The following is a 17,392-nucleotide window of genomic DNA, read 5'->3' as shown; positions in this document are numbered from 1 at the left end:
TTTTTCTTGATTTTGAGGGGGGTTCTCTGTGCCTCCTGGATTTTGATGAGGGAAATTCTCTATAATAATTTGCTCCAATATACCTTCTGCCCCCCTCTCTCTTTCTTCTTCTTCTGGAATCCCAATTATTCTAATATTGTTTCACCTTATGGTATAACTTATCTCTATTTATCCCCTCATGGTCCAGTAGTTGTTTGTCTCCTTTTTGCTCAGCTTTATTCTCTGTCACCTGGTCTTCTATATCACTGACTCTCTCTTCTGCCTCATTTATCCTAGCAATAAGAGCCTCCATTTTTTATTGCACCTCATTAATAGCTTTTTTGATTTCAGCTTGGTTAGATTTTTAATTCTTTTATTTCTCCAGAAAGGGCTTTTATTTCTCCAGAAAGGGCTTTTATTTCTTCCATGCCTTTTTTGATCCCAGCTAGCACCTTGAGAATCATCATTCTGAACTCTAGATCTGACGTATTACCAATGTCTGTTTTGATTAGGTCCCTAGCCTTTGGTACTGCCTCTTGTTCTTTTTTTTTTTGTGTGGTGAGTTTTTCTGCCTTGTCATTTTATCCAGATAAGAATATATGAAGGACAAAATAAATAATGAAAGGGTGGCAAAGACCCCAGAAAAATGTGCGTTAACCAAATCAGAAGAGACCCCAAATGGTGGGGGGAAGAGAGGGGGTAAAAAGAATTTAAGAAGAGAAGAAGAAGAAGAAGAAGAAGAAGAAGAAGAAGAAGAAGAAGAAGAAGAAGAAGAAGAAGAAAGAAAGAAAGAAAGAAAGAAAGAAAGAAAGAAAGAAAGAAAGAAAGAAAGGAAGGAAGGAAGGAAGGAAGAAAGAAAAAAAGAAAGAAAGAAAGAAAAGAAAAGAAAAGAAAACATACATATTATACTGGTGAATAGAACAGAACCACCTACTTAATTTTGAGAGTATTTTGGTCTCTTAGAAGAAACTAGCTCCCAAAATTTTAAAGAAAGAAAAACTTCTATATACATATACAAAAATAAGGGTAAACATGATGAAGGGATGGAATATGACCATAAAGAAGAACATTTTTTAAAAAATTCTAAAAAGCAGTTGATAAGTTGGTTGGGCAATGGAAGAAAAGGAAAGTGGAGAGAATTTGCTCAGGCTGGAGACTATAACAAAGCCCCATGCTAGATTTAGCATTTCTATTAGATTTCTATTCTAATTTTCTATTTCTATTTCTATTCTAAATTTCTATTCTAATCATTTCTAATAGATTTCTATTAGAAGAAGTTGTATGCCAAAATTTTTTAGAATAAAAAACCTATATGTATCCAAAAAATAAAGTTAGATACATGGAAGGATAAAATACGACTATAATAATGAAGTTTTGAAAGTTTATTTTTTTAAGAAAGGTATTGTTAAGATAAAGTAGTTAAAAAATTAAAAGAGGAAAAATTAAAAGTTAAAAATTAGAATAAGAAAAAAATAAAATTTAAAATTTAATTAATTATAATTTTAAAAATTTAATTAATCTTTCAAGACTAAAGAATCATGATGAGAAAGCCATGAATTCTTTGCTTTTTCCTCCTCTGGAATTCCACTGTTCTCCTTGATCAGTGAGCTTGGTCTTAGCTGGATGTTCTTGTTAATCTTCTGGGGGAGGGGCCTGTTGTAGTGATTTTCAAGTGTCTTTGCCCGAGGTGGAATTGCACCACCCTTGCCAGGAGCTGGGCTAAATAATCTGCTTGGGTTCACTCTCAGGAGCTTTTGTTCCCTGAATGCTTTCTATAGAGCTCTGAAGGATGGGAATGAAAATGGTGGCCTCCCAATCTTCACTCTTTTTTTTTTTCCTTTTTTTTTTTGTGGTCAGGAAAGTTTATTTTATCAATGCCTAGTAATAAAGCTGACAATGAATTAGAAAATAAAGGTTTGGTTTTGTTTTTTACTACTAATTTATTTCACATTTATTCTTAAAACTCCTATGTAAAATACTTCCACATCAAATGAACGTATTATGCATACACAATCTAGATAAACTCATAACCATGATATTGATGCACAGCATGGTAATGTACCTTTGCATATTCTCTCTGCAACTTGAATTTAATAATATCTGTTATGGTTTTAATATCAGCAGGAAGATTCCTTTTTCGTAGCTTTCTGCAAAGGGGTCTGAGATAGGACTCGGTTTGTTTTTGAGTAGCACTGTTTAGTTTGCCCTGCACACTGTGCTTCATGTAATCTTCTCAGGCATTCAATTTTTTAGCCCAAACACCAAGAAGAAACTTAAGGAACTTGGTAATGATGACCATGTCCTTATGATCATCCCCTTTTCCTAAAGACTCTCCCAATGCCTCTAACTCTTCAGTTGTGGTGTTTTCTTCATGAACTTTCAAATCATTCTGTGTCTTCCTCTCCAGACTCCTGACCACCCACAGGCTCATTGAGGTACTGCTGGCGATCTTATCCAAAGCTGCTTTCAGATCATTCCTCAATCTCTTGTTAACTTCTGGTGTGAGAATCTCTATTTTTCTTAAACGTTGAAAAGCATCATAATCAGTTTCTCTGAATAGTATGATTGGTTCTCCTCAGGGCCCCATTCCTCAATGTGCCTTCAGAGAAAAGTGCTCAATCACCCCCATCTCCCTGGTCTCTGGCCCCGCTCTGAGCTCACCCTGCCTGTGACTGAGCATTTCTGTTGGTGCACAGCCCCCTTTGGAGTCTCCAAACCCAGCAGATTCCTGCCACTCTGCTCTTCCAGGGGTTTCTCCCCAGATCTGCCACTTGTGGGGTCCCTGTTCAAACATCAGTGACCTGACTGTGCCATGGATCACAACTTAAGGTAACCCTGAACTGAGAGCTCACTCCTTGGCTCCATCTCTGTAGTTGGCTTCCCCGCTCTAACACCTGCGAGCTCTGGTACACCCAGACAACCCCGATCTTTCTGTGACTCCACAGGACCTGAGACCATGTTGTCCCCAAGAGGGCTCCACCCCCACTTGGCAAGTCTCTGCAGCAATATCCCTCAATGGAGCCGACTTTTAAAAGTTCTGATTTTGTGCTTTGCTGCTCCGCTGCTTGCCTGGAGCCGTCCCCTACCCCCGCAATCTATCTTTCTGTCGTTTCAGATTAACTTCTCTCCATCTACCTTTCAGAAAGTGATTGATTTTCTGTTTCTAGAATTGCTGCTCTTCTTCTCTTTGATCTCCTGTTGGATTTGTAGGTGTACAGAATGGTTTGATAACTATCTAACTGAACTGCGACCTGATGTCATCTCAGCCTGCTACTCTGCCATCTTGACTCCTCCTCTCTGTGCCTGGCTTTTCTAATCACAGAACCACTCTTGTCACAAAAACATCATCTTAAGTATCATTTTCTTCCATGTGGCCCAATGGCGACAGTTGATTCTTCCTTCATTTTCCTTTTCTTAATTTCTCTTCTTTGCACTTTCAGAGATCTTTTTCTCTGTTTTGTTTTGCATCTAATTCCTTTCTATTTTGTCCTTGTCTGTCCATGTGGGCCTCAGTGTTTCTGTGCTTTTGGGTAATTTCTAGCACCATAGTCTCAATGTTTTTTCAGAACTGGATCTCTGCTCTTTTAAAGAATGGGCTTTTGTACAAGGTAGGTCTCCTTCAGATTCAACTCCATTAACTGACACGCTCTACCTTTTAGGAAGCAAATCAATTTCCGAAAGATAAAGTTGCTAGCTCAGTGAGTAGAAGTCACTGTGAGCCAGAATGAATCAGTGCCATCATTCCCTATCTAGCCTTGAAACGTACCTTGCAAAACAGGAGTTTCTTCAGCTCGCCTTCCAAAGGATAGAGTAAAGGAAAAAGCAGTGCACAGAGAGGGAAAGGAAGAGAAACAGGGAATAAGCATTTAAAGGGAAAAAATAGAAACACAGGGTACATTTCAAAAGCTAAGTAATGCTGATAACAGAATGGGACCATCAATTGTACCCCAAAGCCAAGAGTTTTCTAATCACAATGAAGATCAGTGATGAACAGCACAAAATGTATCATAAAATTGTTTAAACTGTTATGTTATCTGGCAGCATGGAATAAGATATACTCATATTTTATCTTAACCTTTAAACAGAATGTTTGAAATAGGCCTTGGTTTGTTACATGACAATATTTAAAAAAAGTGAAATATACCTATATGGTTACCAAGGATTTTTTGTGTGTGAAATCTTGGTGTATTCAAAATGGACAGTCATAGTAAGAAACAGGAATAAGTTGGAAGAACATTCAAATTATACATAAACAGGTAAGGAGAAGTGAACTAATAAATAAGAGTCTTACTCAAGATGCTGTTATTAGGGCGCCTGGGTGGCTCAGTGGGTTAAGCCACTGCCTTCGGCTCAGGTCATGATCTCAAGGTCCTGGGATCGAGTCCCGCATCGGGCTCTCTGCTCAGGAGGGAGCCTGCTTCCCTCTCTCTCTCTCTCTCTCTGCCTGCCTCTCCATCTACTTGTGATTTCTCTCTGTCAAATAAATAAATAAAATCTTATTAAAAAACATAAAAAATAAATTTAAAAAAAGATCCATGCTTGTTTAAAAAAAAAAAGGTGCTGTTATTAAACATTATAGCATTTTTATAGGTATTTTAATTATATTTTTGTTTTATCTGTTAAGCATTTCAAAGACATAGCATCATATTATGGTTAGTTATGTATAATATTGTGTTTTTAATTTTACTTGTAATTCTATCAACTCCTTCTTATTTTTACTGTTCTAAAGTATTAGTGAGCTTTAGGCAATACCAAGACTCTACTAAATAACAAAAATAATGCCAGAGGAGATTTTAAGATTAAAAATTAGAATAGAATTTGGGTTTTAATATTGACTCTGTCACTATAGTTGTGTGACCCTAAGAAATCTCATAGGTTCTTTATACTTCTGATTATTAGTCTGTAAAGTGTATTACTGTGTGGAGCAACGATGATGATGTTTTTATATTTAAGAGTATCTAGCACAAAGTAAATGACTAATGTATGGCAATTTACATTATAACTACATCTTTATAAAGACCCCAATTAGACATAATTAGATATAATAAAGACATTATAACTACATCTTTATAAAGACCCCAAATTATGAAAATTTGGGGTCTTTATAAAATATACTGATGTATAAATATAAATATACTGTAAATATAAATGTAAATATACTGATGTATATTTTATAAAGACCCCAAATTATGAAAATTTGGGGTCTTTATAAAATATACTGATGTATAAATATAAATATACTGTAAATATAAATGTAAATATACTGATGTATATTTTATAAAGACCCCAAATTTTCATAATCATTTGTTGAAAGACCTTATATAAGAAAGGATTCTATCTTTAAGGTCAAGAACAGGGGTCAGAAAACTTTTTTCTGAAAACGGTCAGATAATAAGTAGTCTAGGTTTTGTAGACCACACCATCTCTCATTACACAACTCTGTTGTTAAATCACAAAGTCAGTCATAAGTAATAAATAAACAAAAGGGCATGGCTGTGTCTCAATAAAAGTTTACAAAATCAGGCAGTGGATCCGGTTTGGGCTACGGGCTTTCATTTGTCAACCTGTGTTTGAGACTGTCTTCTTTCCCTTCTTTTCATCACTTATCTAAAAAACAACACCTGATTTATTGGCTCTCAGAAATAAGGTGCATGTTTCTATGCCAGGACCTTCAGTCTGTACACACTGACCCCTACTAAGAAAAGACAATTGGGATTTAACACTGCATGACTTAGAGTCTGCTAGGAGAAACAAAAGAAGTTCTAAAACTGATGAAAAAAAAAAAAAGAATTTATTGTAGGATTTGACCACATACATGGAGGGAGCTGGTTAAATAGGCTGCGTGAGGCTGTTACTTCTATGTCTGGTGTTGGGCTGATGTTAGCTGCACAGCAAGTGAAGGGGGAAATATAGATATGAAGTAGGAGACAGCAAAGACAAACCAAAGCCATGAGGGCCAACTGAATCCCTTATCAGCTCCTTCCCACCTTGACCTCCAACTTCAGTTATATAGGTGGCTCCCAGAGCTAGTGCTCTTCTCCACAGAGCTTATTAGATGCTCCTGGTCTAGGGGGTCACAGACCCTCAAGGCAGACATTAACTAGGAGCCTAAGTGGCTGTAGGCCCTATGGTTGCACCCAACACATCATTTGAGCTTGTCCCTACCTTCCTGGTTCAACATGGCTGCTGCTTCACCCCCTCTTTGCAAATCTCCTAGACAGTTCTTAACTGTTACCAAGCTATGCTACAAACCTTCTCCCTGAATTCAAGTATCTTTTGCCAAGGAATTCAGAGGACAATGTCAGTCAGTGTCATTAAAGTTTAAACAGACTTCCCGTACGTTGGCTTTTAAAATAGCCTTGCAGATATATATTGCTGGCTTTAGTAGTTTAGTTGCCTCTGTGGGGCACCTACATTCCCTCTGTACTTATAACTTATCTCTATGAATAATTGAATAACTTCAAGAAAAGATGAGATGAGGTCATCAACTAAGTTATCAGCACCAAAGCTTCTGTTCAGGATGCACTTTGAATTTCAGCTTTCCCGAGACCCAGTCTTATCTCATTGCTAATTCCCTCTTGTCACCTTCTCTCGTATTTTCTGTTATCATCAAAATAATTGGCTGGAAACCCACATATTTCTATATCAAAGGCAATTTTCTCTCCTCAGTCTATCAGAACCATTACCAGAGGGAAAACCTGAACATTACTTAAACATAGATTCACTGGGCAGGAAATACAGTCGTGAAGTTGAATCTAGCTTAAGGACATTTAAACAAATTTAGGGAAGATCTTCCTTGTTGTATTTTCTGGATTCATTGTCTCCAACTCATCCTTAGAAAGCCTCCCACCAAATACATTTTCTAACTGTGTCATCATGAAACTATTTAATGTCCAAATGCCCTCAACCATGCAACAGTAACAGGAGACTCAGGTCCTAACTGAATAAAACTAGGCAGTGATGTTGATATTCAGCAACATAGCCTTAAAGCTCTCCTCTGGTGAGGAGGGCAATCCTCATGCTAATAAAAATCAATCAATCAAACAAACAAAAAACCAACCTCATTGTGGATGTTTGCAAAGTATCCATTATTAGCTGCAGCTCCCCTAGTTGAAAAAAACCCTGCTCTTGTCTGTGGGAGACAGACAACTTATAAACATTTTGAAATATACATTTGACTGCTGTCAATAGCAGACTTTTCCTCTGTTAAGTATAAGCCCTGTCAAATAAGTCATTAACCCCTTGTTGCTCAAAGGGTGGGTACCTATGAAAGAGCAGCATAGGCATCACCTGTGAGCTTGCAATGTGGACTCTTAGCCTCAAACCCAGAGCTGCTGAATCATCATGTATGTTTTAGCAAAATTCCCTTGTCATATATTTGCACATTGAGATATGAGAAGTGCCAGCTTAATTCTTGGAGTGTTCTCATTAAATTGGAAATCATAATATATAAATGGTCAAAAGGATTAAATTAGATTATGTGCTGAGTGTCTGGCACCAAAGCCTGGGACAAAAGGACTTTCCTTTACTTAAGGGAGGAGAATGGGTGCTTTTGTTCCTCTCTGCTTGATCATGAAGGCTGATAGAAGAAGTTTTTATCCAAGGGAATATTTGGGAAATGGTCCTCTCCCACAGACAAGAGCAGGGTTCTGCAGAAACTTGCCCATTTGGGGGAATTAAGCATTGAGAACAGGTACAAGGTTGACCTCAGCAATCTCAAGAAAGCCATTTCCATTAGATCTCTCCTCTCTATAGAGAGGAGTGCCATGTATGTTTGGCTAGACCTAGATTCATTTAGCAACGAGGCCATATTTTTTTGTTGGTGTGTCTGCTTCCCACATAATGAGGTTTTTAAATCTTTTTTAATTGTGCTTACTATGTTCATAAGTAAATCCCCAGAAGGAAATTACCCCTTGGGAACTTCGTAATCAGTCTTCTATCCCCAAAGTTGAAGACAGTTATAGCAGTACATACAATGTCAAGCCCACCAGAAACTATCCATCATTCTTTTCATTTAAAAATGGGTGTGGAGCTGGGGCACCTGGGTGGCTCAGTGGGTTGGGCCGCTGCCTTCGGCTCAGGTCATGATCTCGGGGTCCTGGGATCGAGTCCCGCATCGGGCTCTCTGCTCAAGGGGAGCCTGCTTCCCTTCCTCTCTCTCTGCCTGCCTCTCTGGCTACTTGTGATCTCTCTCTCTCTGTCAAATAAATAAATAAATATTTTAAAAAAAATGGGTGTGGAGCACCCACAATCTGTAAAATGATTTAAAAGTTAACTCTTGATATTGTGCTTATCGTGCTAGGGGTTGAGATTAATGTAGGCAGATGGCCCATATGCCTGTGAATAGTGTGAAAAGAGGTAAGGAAAAATACTTTTTGTGTGCAAGCTTATTTATTTACTATGACTGATAAATAAATAGCAACTATATCAAAGTAGGAAGAAGCCTAGGAAAATTGTAAACTAGTCTTCTTTTTATATTTTAATGCCAAAGAAAGCTAGGTGTGCACTTGGATTTCTAACAATTGATTTCAGCGTGTGAACATACTGACTGAGCCCTCTAATTGCCATGGAAAGCAAATGTGTGGATTTTTAATACTAACAATAATGATAAATATATATTATGTATATCTGTAGTGTTTCAAACAAATTGTTAAATAGTACTTTAATGAATTTGATCACTGGTTTTTCCCAATGAGATTATTTGTCTGCTTTTAATGTTTTCTAACTGAAGACATCATTAAAACTGTATATAAGCTATGTATTTTGCACTATCCATTTGACGTTTTCACACTATAAATATATAAAATATTTTGGAACAGTGTTGTGGTGTTATTGCAATCATTATTTCCAGATATGTGTGTATGTTTCCAGAATATATATATATATATATATATATATATATATATATATATTTGATATGATTTCAAGTGTGTATTTAAGTATACATATATAAGTTCATATATATACATATATGTGTATGTATTTGACACTTATTATTCAGAAAAAAATTCCACTTCATTTATCTACATCTTTGATCAATGTGTATGTTTTCATTTCTTACCAGGTTGCAGAAATATTGCACCACTTTAAACTATTCTTAGAGATTGTGTTTTGCTGATAGGCATTTTACTCTATTTGTTCAGATTTGATTACTACACTTTAGTGCACCATAAACATGTATTTGGGTTTTATGACTGCTGTCTTGTTTCTGAAAGTGCTAAGCTTAGCAGGATTATACTGCGATGACTGTTGCTTTGAATCTGACAGATTTTATGCGTTTCAGAGAAACATGGGTAATGATAATGCATGACCTGTTTGTTTATAAAGGACTGAAGTTTGCCTTTCTGTTATTTCAATCTCCTGGAGCAACTCTGACTAATTCAAGGCTCTCCTTCATACTCAGCCTTCAGTTGAGTAGAATTACCACGGTTGTGCCAAGTCTTCTTTCCTTCCGCTGAACATCCTCATTTTCTTCGATAGCTCCGTAATATCCTCATTTGTAGAGCTGTTTCTATCTCTGGCATCTTTTCATGATCCACTCTAGTTAAATGTGAGCACATAAATGAGCACATATCTTGGATGTTGTTTAATATTGCATTTGGCTTTTTCTGTGTTCACATTACAACATATTCTTGGCTCATATAGAACTATGGTAGATCTCCCTGTCTTTTACTCATTTCGTTGACCTTTCAACTATAATCTAAATATGTAATTTTGTATTGATCCCTATTAAATTTCAGTTATTTGGCCATTTATATTAGGTTAGGTCATCAAAAGTGCATATCCTGATTTCTATTCTGTGCTACTGATTGGTGTGTTTTGTTTTTACGCTGATATCCTACTGATTTACTTATTGTAGCTTCATAATGTAGTTTGAAATCAGGGAGTGTGATGTCTCCAGCTTTGTTCTTTTTTCTCCTCAGGTTTGGCTATTTATTTTTGGATTTTTTTGTTGTTGTTGTTTCCACACAAATTTTAGGGTTATTTCTTTGAAAAAATACCATTAGAATTTTATTAGGGATTGCATTGAATCTGTATATTGCTTTGGGTAGTATGGACATTTTAATGATTAGTTCTTTTTGTATCTTGACTATATCAAAATCAAATGCTTTTTTTTTTTTTAATTTAAGTCCTAATCCCATACAATTTTTTTTTAAAGATTTTATTTATTTATTTGACAAGCAGAGATCACAAGTAGGCAGAGAGGCAGGCAGAGAGAGAGAAGCAGGCTGCCTGCCCACGCGGGGCTCAATCCCAGGACCCTGGGATCATGACCTGAGCAGAAGGCAGAGGCTTTCACACACTGAGCCACCCAGGTGCCCCTCAAAATCAAATTCTGATTGTGATATTGTCTTACATTCTTGGAAGATGTTGGGGGAATCTAAATAAAGGGTACAGGGTTGGGAAGGGTTAGTGCCTCTTATGACATGCTAATCCTATGGAATTTTCCTTAAGAAAAAAAATGTTTGTGGTCAAATAAATTTGTAAAATTATTTATACTGTTTCATATCTTACAGATTTTCAGTCACCATTATTAAATAATCAAAACTTCTGAGAAGTTCTCCAGTTAAGAAACCCATTTAAACTTCATTTACCTAATATTTCCCAAGTTTATTTGACTACTGAATTATTTTCAAGTAATGCTAGTGACATATCATAAAGCTGGTGTTCTGCTTGATACAGTTTGTGAATTGTTCATTTATTCTATTGGCTCTATTTAATTTTGATTTGATTTTCCAATAATATCAGCTGGTATTTCAATGTCTGTGTAATAATGTATTTGATAGAGGTGATCTTTATCTTCATCTAAGCTAATGAGAAAAATGGTGAGAAGCGAGTATTGGGACAATCTACTAGAGATCTTACCTCAGCTTTTATCTGTCCCATGATTATGTGATATTCTCCGATTATCACTGTTCGATCAGAAAATGTTTCTCTATCTGACACAGCATCCATCTTATACTCGTTCATCTTGTTCACACAGTTAGTGTCTTAATACCAGAATATTTCTCTAATTAAAAAAAAAAAAGCAACAACTAGGGTATAGCAAAGGTCCTCTCTGTTGTGTTGTGCTTTAAAATTTTGTAACTGCAGAATAGACAATACTTATTAGAGATCACATAGAGCTAATTAAGTAGTATGTGACCCATAGAGGAAATCAGAGTAAGAGAACCCCAATTATCATTTTTCTTACAAGTGATAATGTATTGCATGCATTTGTTTTCCATTGCATACAGACTCAAAACACACATATAAGGAACTACTATTCTACTTGATGGAAGATATTACTTGAAATTCTATTAGATTTTATAATTTTATTTGTCAAAAATCTGACAGGAGTGGTGGTTTCTTCAGATGTAGAAAATAGACCAACTCAGTCCATCTTGGGAGATTTTATGTGCTTGTTAGAGCTTCCTCAATGAAATATTTCTCCTCCTTCTCTTCCTCCTCCTTCTTCTTCAAAAAAGAAGGAAATAAGGAGATCTGAATTCCTGATGTTGACATATATAGAAATTTGAATGAATATTAACTCCACAGCTGGAAGCTGTTCTAAGTAAAATAATAAGTTTATGCAAAATCTAAACTCTAAATGACACCTCTATATTAATTATACTATGTCTGCAAAGAAAGAAATATGAATATAAACCATTAAAAGTTGGAACTGTCATTAGGAGACCGGCACAGGGGTTTTATAAGTTCCTAATTCTTTGCTTGTAAATATGACTTGTATTTAGCTAATGTGATACATTCCGATTTTTGTGAATTATACTAAACTGCCAATAAAATGGTATACACCTAAGTCAGTATAAACTAAGTATCGATAGCTAAAAATAATTTATCACACTTACTTCTTAATCACTCTTTTCGTCAAACTGTTATTCTTCAGTTTATATTGCTACTTTTGGCACAGTATACTTTCTAATCCCTCATATTGTCACTTACTGAAGTGCATGTATAACTGCCTACTCATATTTTCTATCCCATATGTGTTACAGTGATACATTGGAGGGAGTCTGCAATTGGCATTAGAGATGGATACTGTTTGTTCATTTTATGAAATAATTGAAGTAGGATAAAAATATTTTGTTCTTACAGAGGTGTGCAATCTTTAGAATTGTCCACAATGATGACATGCTAAATCTGTCTCAAGGCCACAAAATGCTCAGATCCTAGCATGAACACTGACCACCCAATATTGGATGATCTTTTAATGGGGTTCTATGTTAAGAGTGAACAGAGTAATATGATGAGTCTTCTGTATGCTGTATGTCCTAAAGTTTCTACCTATATTAAAGAGCTATAGTTCCTGATCTTCAGGAGCATAGTGTTTTTATTGGGACTTAAGTGTTATCATTGGCTCCAAGTGACAAGGTAAGTCATTTATCTCCTTTTAACTTTGATTACCTAATTTGGATAAGTTGGATGATAATACATGCTTACTATTTTTATGATTGATACATAGGCTATGAAAATTTTCTCCGTTTTCTATTTATTTTTTAATACAATTGTGTTATTTAAACATCAAAAATAACTGTCATTCCCAGTGTTTCCTCGAGGACCTGGGGTTGCTTTTAATCCTATCCCAAGATTCAGACTGTTCGGGCATTTACTTATCTCTAGTTTAGTGTTCTTTACACACACACACACACACACACACACACAGCCATCATTCTATATGTTATCTCTCAGCTTTTCTGGAAATACAAATTATTAGAATAATATTGTATGTATATGGAAATATTTTAGAAGAAATAGTAACCTTCCCCTGAGGATTTAAACCTTTCAGTACTTGGTGATAAAGTATAAAACACAAACAGTAAAATGAATTTGGCTAATGTTCAAGTAGTTTTTTTTTCCTTCTTCTAAGTATGGTGCTAAATTAGGGATGGAAAGTTATTGAAACCAAGAGTCTTTAAAATAGCTGTTTAATGTCATGGGTAACAGGCTAAAGATCCCTTGGCAGAAGGAATCATCACTACCTAGCTACTTTTGCTTAGTTACAATCCTTTCAGTGTAATTGTCTACAAAATCTACAATAAAGGTATTATACCTGGAGACTTTGAATATTGTATTTGATGGAATGCTATAATAGTAGTTAAAATTTACAAAGTATGTCAAATACAGTGTTAAATGCATTGTTCCATGACATTTGGTGCTGATAAAAGTTCTGGGTCAAAATTAATTCTTCTAATTGATTTTTAACTCAAGCAGATTTCTTGGAAATCTGACAGAAACATTTAAAAGTAAAATATATATCAAAATAGACTTTTGTTTCCACATACGCAAATCAGAAAGGCATAAAAGAAACCCACAAATACAATTTGGGAATTTTCCAGGCCATCTGGGTAGCTCAGTCAGTTAAGTGTCTGCCTTCAGCTCTGGTCATGATCCTGGAATCCCAGGACTGAGCCTTGCATGAGCTTTGCATCAGCAGGGCGTCTGCTTCTCCCTCTCCCTCTGCTCCTCATCCTTGCTCATGCTCTCTCTCTCTCACTCTCTCTCTCAGATAAATAAAATCTTGGGACTTTTCTGTAAACTTATTGATGTAAGCTAGTATATTAAAATGTACATAAATACAGTTGGTTTATAGAAGTGTTGCTTTTTTAAAAATGCAATCAGATTCTAAAGGATTATATCTTTATATTGTTTACTTAATTCGTTGTATAAAATATTCCTAAAGATTTGTAAATTCTTTATACAAAAAACTTAAATATTTTACCACCTAATTACTTCTCAAGGTGTGCTGTTTGGACCAACAACATTAGTATCTGCAGGGAGATTAGAAAATGTCAGGCTCCATCTAAACCTATTAAATCAGAATTTGCAGTTTAACCAAAGCCCTGCTGGTTCATACACACATTTGGTAAGTTCTATCTACTTTTAAAATATACATATAAGTGCCTTTAAAAATGCTATTATTATCATAGGGTCATAGAGAAAAAAGTCACATAAAGTGTTAATATAAATACATAACAAAGTATTAAACTTTTCTTTAAATCAATAATATTTCTTTTTAACACTTTTAAAAATGATTTATGCTGTGCATTTGCACTTTGAAATGATTATATTATATTTAGAATTACATGTTATGAGATTTTTAAGTTATTTTATGCATTATTAAAAACGGAGTGAAAGAAAAATTGAGGCAAATTTAAGGAAAACCTTTTCTGAGCTTAAAATTTGTTATACCACAAGGGGGTGCTAATGCTTTTGATTTGCAATTTGAAGATTTACATCTAGATAAAATAAGTCTTCAAAAAGAGTGACTATGCGTTATATATGTAAGTAAATTCCACACAGAACAAAGTGGTGTAGGTTATTAAAATAGAAACCTGGGTTAAAAATTAAACTTATTTTTACAAGTTTCTTTTATGTACAAAGATTAATTTAGAAAGCTTCATATTTCCATTCTTTTTTGAACATTATGCAAAATTTAGAGAAAATTTTAGCATAAAAACATTGAAGAGAATATGCCAAAATATGAACAGTGGCTACTTCATGAGACTAACATTACAGGAAACTATTATCTTTTTTATGTGTTTTTGTGTATTTTCCATTTCATCTTCTCACCATGGTCATTGGAGATTACATTTAAAACGGGGCGGGGGGGGGGTGGTTAAGAAGGAAAAGAAGGCAGGAAGAAAGGAAGAAAAGATTTAGTAGTCAATTGTCAAGGTATGTTGGGGCTAATACTTGAATTTTGCTTGAAACTTACAAATGATTTAAATGTAAGAAAGACACAAGAAACAAAGAATTTGAAGTCTTGTGAATAGAATTAGATAATACTTGCAATGCTAAGATGCCCCCTGAATTTTCCTTTCTTCATGTCGTATTTACCGAGGCTACAAGGAAGGTAACATAACTTGATTTTGGATTCCTGCTTAAATTAGTGCAACATTAGATATTCTTTCAATAGAAACTTCTTACTGAGTGAGACTACACCTAAACTACTACAAATGTGTTCCTCTAGCAGGATATACAAATTCTTTTTAAATCAGGAGGGTAAATTTGATGTGATTGCCTTCCTAAATCTAGAACAAACTTGGTGGCCAATAGAAGTAGCTGTTGTGTGTGGCTTATCCACACAGCAGAGCAGAGCCGTGACACAGATGGACCCAGGAGCGTAGGAGTGAGGGGAGCCTTGGGCTTGATCTCATGGCACGAAATGTCCAGAACCGGCAAACCCGTGCAGCCAGGAGGTGGAGGAGCAGAGGGTGGGTGTGGGGGTCGGGGGGACGAGAGGAGTGACGCCAGTGGGTACGGTGTCTCCTTGGGGGCGATGGAATGGGAGGTGGCGTAGCACGCTAGATGTTGCTGGGTCGTGCACGTGAAGTATGGGCTTCATGTCTTGACAGTCGCATCTCATCTCCAAGACGTTCCGAGCGGAGACGGGAGTGGGGAAGCCACCCCGATGTTCCTGGGTGACTTCTGTCCTGCTGGGGCTGGTAGGAGCAGAACGCATTCACCCATGCTGGTGGCAGAGTGGAGTTTGGGGAGTACTAGGCCCGGGTGGGAAGGCGATAGAGGTATGCATAGTGCTGGGGCAGGAGACCCCAAACCAGCATGTACCCCATGGTGGGAGACAGAGGAAGCAGAGTTTGAGTGGGACGGAGCCGGCTTGGAGGGAGTGCGCAGGTGTGGGATCTTCGGAAGGGTTGTCCACGGACTTGTGTTTCCGGGGCGAGGCAAGGGCATAGCAGGGGTCGGGTGCGTGAGAAGGTCCCGTGTCTTCTTAGACAGCAGGGTCCCTATCAGGGTTCCGGAGCCGCCCGCAGGCCTCAGGACAGGACCAGGGCTGGCCCCAGGGGCGACCTGGTCTCTAGGGATGGCTCCCCGGGCCCCTGCGGGCCCCTTGCCCCTCCCCAGGGCCCTGAGCCCCACAGAGGTTCTTACTGCTGTTCAAACGAGCGTTTCCGAGAAAACTGCATTACTGACGAGCTAACACGGGTGACGTGACTTGCCTCCGCTGTTCTGAGCATTTGAGAATCAGCCCAAGTAGTTCAGACGTGACCGTGAACGTGAAACGGCGGGGTGACTGCTTTTGGGCCAAGGACTCTGACACGGGACCTATTTTTGGACGGAGAAACGGACTTTTATTCTGCTCTGGTATTTTTAGCGTGTTTTGAAACCTACACTGCTTCTTGGCATCGCGAGTTCTTGTGGCGTCTGATACAGTCACAGCAGTACGGGTGGGGGCGTGGGGGATGGACTTGCTGGTGCTGAAGCTGCCTGCGCCTTCAGTCACTGGGACCCTCTGTTTCTTCTTCCGTGAGACAGAGCGGGGGCTGGAAGCATTCTGACGGGAGCAGACTTTCCGAGCCCTGGTCCGTGGACCCATGTGTGGAGTTTCTGCAGCGGAGCAAGGAAAAGGGAAGTGGGGGTTTCACAAAGTTGAGTTAATTTCTTATAAAAAACTGTTTTTGTTCTGAGTTCTGTCTTCCAACATTTGTGATGCCAAAATGTGTTATTAGGAAACACTGAAATGATTCACCAGTGGTTAAATTCGGTATCTGGAAAAACAGGAAAGAAAGAGGTCAGGCCTGTGTGACCCCAGAGCGGTTGCTGGCCATTCCGTGGTTGGTGATTTCCTAAAGCCTGAAACCCTGCTGTTGGGGGCTCATGTCCTTCCGTTGTCCAACTCCGAGACCCAGTGCCGACCCCCTCAGATGGGCCCCAGAGGGCCCGGTGGGGAGGGAGAGGGTGGGGACCCAGCTGTCAGTGTGGCTGGATCGCAGGGGCATTGGGCAGGAGGGGCCCCCAAGGCTGGGCCACTCAAGGATCCATCAAGCTCAGTCCCACTCCGAGCTGGTAGTCAAGGAGGGTCCCTGGGGTGCTGCGGTGGATGCTGTGTGGGAGAAAGGCACCAGACCCTGTGGGAGGCGAGGGGACAGGAGGTGGGGTGCTGGCCTGGGAGGGGGGCTGTCTTCAAGGGTGACTATGGGTCTGCCACTGATTTGGGAGTCTGTGGTTGGAGCCAGCGGCCGGCGCTGTGGTCCCCAGTGGCATGGTTCACTGTAGATAATATATGTTCTATAAATATGTATCTATTCTCCAATGTTTATTATCTACAGTCTGAAGAAGTTAGCAGGGTTGGCTTGGTTTGCCATCATTTTGCCATTAGTATATAAAATACACTTGGATATCACTAAGATATTTGTATTTCATGCAGTTGCATATCTAATCCAAATCTGATCTATTACTCTTCTACTCTTGGCAGATATCACTTAGAGAAAAAAAAAATACCATACCATTTAAAAGTTAAAAGCAAACAACTGATCACAATTCCTGAACATGCTTTTACTTTCTTACTTGGAGTACCAACCCTCAGTAAACCAACATGGAAAATAATTAAATCTGTTTCTTTGTTAAGAGATAGAGGTCTTTAGATGTTTATTTATTTATTTATTTATTT

General features: G+C 37.7%; 1 protein-coding gene and 1 pseudogene across 14 annotated transcripts in view; one reads left to right on the top strand and one right to left on the bottom strand.

Annotated features, from left to right (window-relative positions):
* LOC309859927 (uncharacterized protein C8orf34 homolog) overlaps positions 1–17,392 on the top strand; it is a 570,857-nt gene that overhangs the window by 179,782 nt on the left and 373,683 nt on the right. The window lies entirely within an intron of this gene.
* On the bottom strand, positions 1,994–15,442 carry LOC309858712 (pre-mRNA-splicing factor 18 pseudogene; annotated as a pseudogene). Its single transcript has 2 exons — positions 15,157–15,442; positions 1,994–2,553 (listed from the first exon to the last, which is right to left on the bottom strand). The product of its transcript is annotated as a pre-mRNA-splicing factor 18 pseudogene (transcript).

The sequence above is a fragment of the Mustela nivalis genome, assembly GCF_964662115.1.
Source record: "Mustela nivalis genome assembly, chromosome: 2".
Classification (NCBI taxonomy): Eukaryota; Metazoa; Chordata; class Mammalia; order Carnivora; family Mustelidae; genus Mustela; species Mustela nivalis.
Note: the sequence above shows the minus strand (reverse complement) of the source record. Positions and strands in the feature narration are given on the sequence as shown.